The following is a 9,908-nucleotide window of genomic DNA, read 5'->3' as shown; positions in this document are numbered from 1 at the left end:
GACAAGGGACTATGGAGACACACTACTCTTCATTCTTATGATTTGAAAATTGGAACTGCAGAAATTTAAATATTTTAAATGACATGTGATAGTACTGCTAAAAAAACCCCAATCCTCCTAATACTCCATTGATTTGAAAAGTTGCCTTACCACCCCATTTATCATTTCATCGCTCAGTGATACCACCACCAAATTTACCAGGACAGACAGTACCACAGCAAATCACTTCATTATCAGATGTCATTTAAATAAAATATCCAATTTTCTGTTGCATTTCTACTGAAAACAATCCAAGGAAAAGATATTGTTTCATTAAATAGATGAACAAAATACATTTTGAAGTGAAGTCTTTTGGGTTTTTCTCCTGGCACTTGCTCAGTTCTTCACTAAATAGTATAACTCACTAATGCAATACACTCTCTAATCAACAAATTCAAATGAATACAATTCCTCTGAGATACAAAATGGATCAATTTCTAAGCAATAAGAAATTCACTGATGCTCTTAGATACTGAACTTTGTTTTAGCTAAAGATCTCTTATATGATCACACTGACCCCACTCTCTCTGTCTCCAGGGATACATCTGACATCTAAATTATTTTATCGGTTTCATTGATATTCCTTTTCTTTTAACTTGAGTTTTAAAACAAAGAAGAAATTCATCAGCATAAAATGAATGCTTAGCTACTATATTCCTTTGGCTTTACTAGCAGAAATCAAAATAAAAGAAGGATACAAAAGAAAAAAACCATAAATGTATAACTAGGTGATTTTCAATTTCCATAATTAGAAAACATTTGTAGTTGTGTGTCTGAATGTGCAGATTTCAACATTTATTATTATAAATGATATACTGTCCTGTCATGTTAATATAACACAACTCTTTGTAGTTCTGGGGCTTTTATTTAGGATCCCACAAAACAAAGGTATCTTACACTTGAGCTGGGTCTGATTCCTTATGAGTCAGTAATTAATTCAGGAAAGAAGGATTTTAAGGTTTTTTTCCCACACAATGGACTGCTTTACTTCCCTCTGAAGGAGATATCACGAAATCCAAAAAAAGTGCTCTTACATTAATTTTGAGCCCACCAATGGCTTTGGCAGCATCAAACACAGCACTGATATTGCTAATAGCTCAAATTTGTCTTCTCTCCAAACAATTCTTGCTCTCCTGGTTACCGTCTCCTCACTTACCCTCTGAAGAGAATCTCAAACCTTCATTACTTCATCTCAAACAACATCTCAAACAGCCATGACTTGAATTGTGATCTGAAGACTGGACTAAGGGCAAAATAGACCGTACAATCTAAGTTCTGCTTAGACTCTTGATTAAAGGCAGGTCAGCCTGTGCCCAGCAAGTGGGCAATGGGTGCCCAAAACAGAACCATCACACCTCTCAGAACTCCCTCCAAACCACAGCAAGCAATGGGCTGACCCAAGAAATGGGGGCTGAATTGTGATCATAACCTGCTTTCAATGACTTCAGCTTTCCTCCCAGTCATCACCAGTCTCCACCACATACATCTAAACTCATGGACTTCTAGAACCTCCTTGAGCAAAGAAATTAAAAGATAGAGGCATAGGGACAGAAATTATATTGTGACAGCAGTAAATGAAGACTCAAACATACACTCACAGCTTGTGCAGATAAATCCTATCATTAAACCTCCTAAAAAGGTCAAATCTGGCCACCAAAGGGCTAGTCCAGGGGAATAATCACCACCTTCAGTCCCAAATATCTGCATTCTAAAATGGACAGGGTGAACATTCAACTCCCTTTTCATGACAACTTCTCAAGTGGCTATGGAGCCATCCTCAGTGCCAACCTGCATGCCCAGACTGCAGGCCAGGAGAATAACTTCCATGAGCTACTGACTACACAGTGTAGCAGTGTCTGGTGAAGAATCATTTGCCATTACAAAATTCCCCCCAAATGCTGGATGATAAAATGGAAAGCTGGGCTTTTTACCAAGGTATTGCAAGAGACACAAGGTAGCTAGGTGAGAATTTGAAATATAACACTGTACTAATATTCTAGATATTATACCACTGATTTACTTTAAGAGAGAATCTGTCACATTGACTGAAAAGCAGGCATTCAATTTCTACAAGTCATCTGCCCCACTTTTAGACATAATTCAAAAAATTGCCAGATTTATCTCAGTTTAGCAAAAAAGCCAGTTTTGTGATAGACAGGCACTAAAAGCACAACCCATCCACTGAAGCAAAATAAAATGTCTTTGCAATCATGTCAATGGACATGCACAAAGCTAAGCCAGAGTGGCACATGCTGCTCTTTCCTGGACAGGAGCTGCTGAAGGTTACACACAGCAAGTGCTACAAAATTTGGGGTTGAGAACCCGAGCTGTTACGAGCCTGATTTACAGAGAACATGGCTCAGCATCATTCGGTCTGGATGTAATAGATGCTGCCCCAAATCAATCTTGCCTCCAGTTTGTCAGTCACATAAAGACCAGGCTGCCTCAGCCTCGAGGAAAATGGAAATCCTGTAAAAATTTATAGCTGACTTTCAATGAAATCAGACAGCAGGGTCTTTGGGCAGAGAGTCATCCTTTAAAGCACACCTTATCTTTTAAAATTATTTGACCTGTGCTATTGGCAGACAGGTGTAAACTAGGTTAAAAGAGAGGATATGGAAGCCATACAAATAAGAGCCACTAAGATTTAAGTTCTTACTCCTCTCTCTGTCTTTTCATTTGTTTCTTATCTTTGATAAACAAAAATGAAAGGCTTCTCCTTTTATTTTTGTTGGGATGGGGTTTCTATAATTATGCTACTTCCCCTAGAAGTTGTTTCAACAGTTCTCTCCAGCAATATGCCGGCTTTCACTACTCGCCCCTTTTCTCAATCATATTTTTGAACAGGTAGCTAAGATCTCCTCCCATAACATGTCTTAGGAGAGGTGATAAGACGGAAAGAGTTTTCTGCATAAAGATCTGATGGATGGATGGATGCTTCTAATGACAGAGGCTTTCCATTAATGCTATGTTGTATAATTATTTTACTGTGACTCACAGATTTCTTTTAGAATTGTTTTCCTTTGGAAACTAGGACTGCAGAGAGTGTAGAAATGCCACAATATGCTTTTGTGATGGATTTGCTTCTGTGCATTACTGAGGGAAAGAAGCTGGAAAGACTAAAATATCCTAGAGAAGGGAACCCAGACATTAAATCACAACACTCAGGTCAGAACCTGCAGAAAAACAGTTCTCCAAAACTGTCTTGTTGGGATTGTCAAGGATGAGAAGCCAGAGATGAGTTGAAGATCTCATTAGCTAAAAGACCCACCCTGCAGAAAGCAGGACGAAGCAGTCACAGTCAACTAGCAGAAATGAAGTGAAATGGAACCTGGCTACTACTCCTGGCACAGGAGTAGTAATTTTGACACCAACACCGAATTTGATCTGCCAAGGGGTTGATATGAGAACATCAAACATAGACAAATCAATATGTGATTAGGTCTCCATCATTTTACATCCATGGAACAAACGAACATTTCTAATAAGTGATTTTCAGTGATTATAAAGATGTGAAAGACACAAATGAGAAAGGCTTTTTGTTAACAGGTAATTTCCTTTGCCTGCTCAGAGAAGCAAGGCTAAACTCAATATAGAGCTGATGGAATGATTGCTGTAAGTGGTCATGTCGACAGACCTCAATGTTGGGGCCAGGAATCAATAGGGAATGGGATGTATGTGGTGGGTTGAGCACTGGCCAAATGTTAGTAAGATTCCAGAAAGCCAGCAAAGCCTGAAAGAGAACAGGATGAAGAATAGGATGAAGTTTTAAGGTGGACTCATATTCCTGAGCCAGAAAATGCACTACAAAAAGAAATAAAAGCAAGAGTAGCAAAGGTGTGAACATGTAGATAATTCAAGCAATCCCTGAGCTCAGGAATTGCATGCAAACCCAAAGAGAATCTGCAGAAAAAATGGGGGGAGAATACCAGTTAATGTTACTTATAATCAATAAAGGATCTCTTTATTTTTGGGGGTTTTTTGGTTTTTTGGGGGGGCAGAAAATAAAGAAAGCACCCTCATTTTTTTGTATAGCAAGACTTTAGAAAGATTTTGTTTTTAAAAGAGGAGGAATAGCAACTACAAGTGGACAAATGGGGTACACATTCTTCTTTGAAGAACAAGCAAACCCATCATATCACTTTCCAGAAATGTTAAATGCCTCTAGGGGGAGATTCCTTTAGGCAACAAGGGGAAAACTGAAAATCCTGAAGCAACTTTGGTTCTAGTAAACTGAACCCAACAGAAGCATAAAAGTTAACACCCTTTAAGCAAAAAGCTGGATCACATACTGTCCTGCACTTAATGAGCAGGGTCTTAATGACATCCTGAAAAAGCAAATCTTTGGAATAAACATGTGTTGAAATCTGAGCCAGTTTAAAAAATTAAATTAATGCTTCAGCGTGGTTTTCATAAAATTTAAGTTAGGTATCAGAACAAGGTTCAAAATACAATAAAAATTATTTTTCCTAAAACAAAAATTACATTAAATACAGTAGTCTCAAAGCTATTTGATTTCATCTGTACTCAGAAGTTCTGGATAACTGATTCAGTCCAGGTCAAACTATAGCTTGAAGCACAGTGATGTTGCTTATGGTAAAATCATAAATAATGCCACATACATCTCTCATTTTGTCAGTCTGCTCTTTAAAAGTGAGCTAAATATATATCTATAAATACCCCGCCCAAAGATATTACCTTTTTTTCTTTCTGCTTCAGCAATACCGAGATATTTTGTACTAGAGTACCTTTAGAAGATTCTTTTTTTTAAGAGAAAGCAACCCCTGAGGGGCGTAGCTCTGCAGAACAGGTGCTCCAATTCTCTCTGGGACTCTGGAGCTCAGAAGCTGCAATGCACTTGCTCTCCACCTATTTACACAGCTTCCCGAGAGGAAATTTCTTGAATGCTGCTCTTCAGAAACAGTCAGGGGAAAATGTTGTTTTCATGGTCCAACCTGATGTGAAAGCTCATGGCTGCAGCTCTCCAGCTGTGCTGTTTCCGTGTTGAAAAGCTGTTTTGTCTCCATGCCTCCTGAATCTCAGGCAGAGAAAGGGATGGGCTGAAGTTATCTGCCTCGCATCTGAAGTCACATGATCTCTTTCGGCCTTTCTGCTGTGTTGAGGCAATGATTTGCATTTTAGCAGATCTAGCACACCGGAAAAAAACATAAGGCTGTCCAGGTTATTTGGTTATCTGATGTGACTGGCATGGTTATGAAAGCCCTTAAGGAAAAAAATACTGAATTTACAACAAGGCATTGCATCTGCATGCAAGTGATATATAGAAGTGTTCTCCAAATCACTCAGTCATATCCAGATAATGCACAAGTATGAAGCACTCAGATCTTGTGTTGGGAAGCACTGTGCTGATGCCTTCAGTTCATTTCTTCATGCATGCACATGTTCTCACCATAAACATCAGACTGAAATTCTGTGGACTCAGTTCATGTTTTGGCTCGTCTTCTCCTTGTGTGACTGCTGAGAAGCCGAGAACACCACAGCCTTGCTCCGGTCAGGAAGCCACGATTTGAAATCCAACCCTGACCCCTGGCAGTACTTCCCACATCTCTGACCCAGCTCCTGGCCATGCTGACCCCTGACTCCCAGTAACTGCACAGGATCCCTAGAGAAGGACAGAGCCATCATGGTGATTTTTTTCGTCCCACTGCTCACACAACAGCCCCTGAGGAATCTGCTCCACTGGCAATGCATGGATACCATGTGATTTTGAACACATACCCCGTCAAACCACTCAAAACTAGGAGATGTCTGTAGAAGCATGACAGTGTAATGTCACCACTACAGTCTTGGGCCCAGTCCTCATCAGCATTTATGTTCATCAGAACACCATTGCCCCACTCCAGAAGCCAGGGAGGGGCTGCTTGCTGCTGTGCAGTGATGGAACAGAGCACAGCAGCGTTTCTGTGGGGTCAGGGTGGGGCCTGTGGGTCTGAAGATGACCACAGGTTGTAAAGCATGCTATGGTGGGAGAAAGCTCCGTGTGCACGGGCACAAGATGAAGACCACTGTGCCCTTGCTCTCCATCTCTTCAGGTGATGGAGACCCACCAGGAACTGGATAGAAACAAAAGATTTCTGAGAATAGAGGCAAAGTAATATCTTCATCCTTCTGCACCTCCCCAAAGGTCTAATAATACCATAACATGCTATTTTCAGAATTTTTTTGCCATCAGTGTGGTGACAACTTTAAAAGTATCAGCCACCACTCTGAAGGACAGAGTGATCAAATCCCCTTTTGAAACAGACTTTTATTAAGGTGCAAAAGATATTTAAAATGCCAAACCAGCAAAGCAGAAGGCATTTGATTGACTGAGCTAGTCCTCTGAGGTTCTGGAGTCCCAGACACAAGCTTCCACTTTCAAAGCTGTTCCTCTCCTGTGAGACGAGACAGTAAATGGAAAGCATACCAAGCGCAATAATTCTGCATGACCCAGAACAGTTTTGATGTTTGTTTTTTCTGGCAGGATGCACTTTCCCTGATCTGAGTTACAGCAGCTAATCTTTTATGTATGATCACACTGCTCTGCCAAAATGCATGCAAGCAAAAATACATCACAACCTCTTTCCACTGTACTCTTGGGATACACATTATTTATAAACATTTACTGTACCTGATAAGTTCATCTCTATTGGCATTTATCAAGTTCTCTGCATAATGAGAAGTTTGCTCCAATTGCCAATAAATCCATCAGAAACATTTCATCCAAGACCAGTGGGAGAGGGATAACCTTAGCAGTTAGCTTCCTTAGGACATGTTTTCTTTTGTTTCTCTTCTTGTTCTCTGTCTCAGTGATCTGACATGACCAAGCAACCTGATAAAGAGTCAGTGTTGCTGGACTGAGCCACCTCTCCAGTTACTTGTGGGGATCACAATAACATGCAACTTGAGGAAACACAAATGTCCTTTCCAAATTAACCTTTCTCGTTCAAGTCCAAGGAGACAACACCATTTTCCTCTCTACAAAGGGTAAAGAGAACATACCAGTCCCATCAACAAGGTCACACATACTACTGCTTTTTTGCTCAGCATTCATGTATCACACACACTTAATATGCTGAATAGACTTTTAGCATCAACAGCTGCAACAGAAAGTAGGCCAAAAACTCTGACAATACATGAGTGAGCAGTCTAGCATGACAAGAAAAAACCCAGTCATGGTGCTAGTGTAGAAATCAGGGCATCCCTCTAAAAGCAGCCCTTCTTGATGTAATAGCACATATTCTGTTTTCCAAATACTTTAGAAACATTAACCTCCTGAGCAAGTCTTCATGCAGGCATTCCACATGCATAATTCAAATTCTGCTTCAGGCTTATTTCTCAGAAGCACCCACTACAAAGTGATGTAACCGATATTTTTCAAAAAGGACGAAGATAATAATAGTTGAAGGGAACGTGCTCCTTCTAAGCCCTGACCATGGTTTCCCTCCTCTTGCCCTACCAAGCTTAAAGAAGTATTTTTATATGACCCAGCAAAGTATTTTAAAGTACCAGCCAGGGAAAAGTCCCTGACTGAGAAACTCAGATGCCTGGAGACAGAAAGAAAAAAAAAAAAAAAAAAAAAAGAAAAAAATAGAGAAATTAATGTCCAGAACAAATTTAAACTCTGACTCAGTCAGTGAGATGACAGAAATCTGTGCTCACACATTAGAAAAAGTAGGTTAATTTGTGTGAACACAAAAAGAAATGTTCCTCCACTGACAATTCTGGGTGAGAAGGTGAATAAAAGACATCAAACTATCATCCTTGGCAAAAAGCACACCAAATCAGAAATGGGAAAGAAAGGCAGTGGTAGGCCTCAAAGCTCTTGAAGACTGAGAAACTAGACCAGAACACTATGAAACCATCAGGATACCCTCTGCAAAAAATGGGAAACATTTTTTTTTTAAAGAAAGTTTCCTAAATTATCAGATGAATGCAGATTATTCTGGGAAGCAATGACTAATGACCTAATTTGCACAGCTCTACTTCCCTGACGTTAACTTCAACCTCCACTTAGAGCTTACAGAAATGATAGCTATCTATCTACAGCACTCGGGGTTTGACAGATCTTAGTAAAGCAGCATGAGGAAAAAGAAATGGGCGCAGAAAGCAGAAAGAAGAAGAATTGCCTAACAAAAGCTTGATGTGCATTTTGCTGGTCTGGTGAACCAGAAGCTCCACACACAGTGCAAACCCTACATCCTGATGCCTCAGGCCTATCAGGCTGTCTCTTTGCCAAAGGAGTAAAGCCTTTAAATCAGGCTCTCCAGGTCAAATCAGGCTCTCCAGGTCAGGAGAGCACACAGATTTGACTCCCACACTAATGATCAGTACGTAAAAGGATTTAAAAAATATTTTAAATTGTTTTTTAAAGAATGGAATCTACCAACTAATAAATGCAACCACATACAGGGTAAGGGGTCATCAAGCCTATGGAAATAATTGTCTTAATCTCTATTTTCATCTCATGCTTATTAAACTGCTTTTAATGAAACATTTTCTACTTTGTTAAATAAATCTGCTACTTCAGCAAAATACTAATAATTTCAAAAGTCATGTCAACTATGCTATTTAGGCACAAACAATATCTCTTTTGCTTACAAGCACTACACTTCTGAAAACTCCCAAACTTACCTTTTATATTCCAAATAATAATTTCTATTTGTACCTTTTGACCTGTAAACATAGTACAGGTGCCTTAATTTGCGCTCTTACAAGACACTCCCTTTGAGATGTGAGGCGAGGCACAGTATGATGAGGATTCAGGTAGTGCAAGTAGTGCAAAAAAGCGGGTAAAACATAACAGAGAGAAGACGGCAATTATTGTGGGGTGTAAGGGGTGACAAGAAGGTTCATGGACGGATGGACGGACGGATGGATGGATACCCAAAGCACCCACTCACGGAGGCCTTTCCCGCACAGGCCCCAGACCCGAGCGGGGCCTGAGGCGGTGGGCGAGCGCGGGGCGCCCCCTGCCGGCGGCGCGGGCCGCGGCGGGAGCAGGCCGCGGGCGGCCACAGACGGGCGGAGAGCTCTCCGTCCTCCCCGGGGGATTGGAGAGAGCCGGGCGCTCCTGCTTCTCGCTGCCTTTTGTGTTTTAAACAGCCTCATGTGCCGAGGAAATCACCCACACGTCCCTCCCCCGCTGAGGAGAGAGCTGCAGCGCCCCGCAGTTAAGCAGCGAGGCGCTTCCCATGGCCAGTTTAGAGGGAATCCGCGCAGCCGCTCCCTCGGAGCGGCCGCGGTGTTGCTGCAGCTCTCCCTGAGCTCAGGCCGCCCTTCCCGCACTTGGGCCAACCTGACGTGACAATCCAGCCCAACTCGGGGCGAACAGAGCAGCCGAGCATATGCCAGGAGCAGCGGGATGCGCAGGAAGGCTGCCAGCCCTTCCCGAAGCGGGGCGTTGGGAGCACACGGGCTGTAGGCAATAACACGTTTGGTATGCGTGTGCCGAATACGGGCCGGGGAAGGGAGCGCTCCCTGTAGCACGGCCCGCTCGCCCCAGGGTCCTTACCTGCTCCTGTGCGCCGTGTGCGGCCGGGCAGAGCGGGGCCCGCCGCTGCCCCCAACACATAGCGGCACAGGAGCCTTACCGGGAGCTGATTTACCCGAGTCACTGCCCCTCTGTAGCGATCAGAAAGGCAGAAAACGCATTAGGGTAATTTTTAACTACTACACTTGTTTTTAATCAACCAGCAATTAAAGAGAAAATACCAGACTTCCGTCATCAGCCAGGCAGAGGTGTGGCCAGAATGTCGTCAATAGGAGCAGTGCTGTGACACACCGCGAACGTGGCGGTTCCATAGTGTAGTGGTTATCACGTCTGCTTTACACGCAGAAGGTCCTGGGTTCGAGCCCCAGTGGAACCA

At 42.2% G+C, this 9,908-nt stretch overlaps 1 non-coding gene across 1 annotated transcript; it reads left to right on the top strand.

Annotated features, from left to right (window-relative positions):
• Nucleotides 1-9,835: 9,835 nt before the first annotated feature.
• On the top strand, nucleotides 9,836-9,908 carry TRNAV-UAC. Its single transcript has one exon. It is a non-coding gene; the product is annotated as a tRNA-Val (tRNA).

This window comes from Pyrgilauda ruficollis, unplaced genomic scaffold, assembly GCF_017590135.1.
Source record: "Pyrgilauda ruficollis isolate IOZ18807 unplaced genomic scaffold, ASM1759013v1 scaffold29, whole genome shotgun sequence".
Lineage (NCBI taxonomy): Eukaryota > Metazoa > Chordata > Aves > Passeriformes > Passeridae > Pyrgilauda > Pyrgilauda ruficollis.
This window is presented reverse-complemented; position numbering and strand designations above follow the sequence as displayed.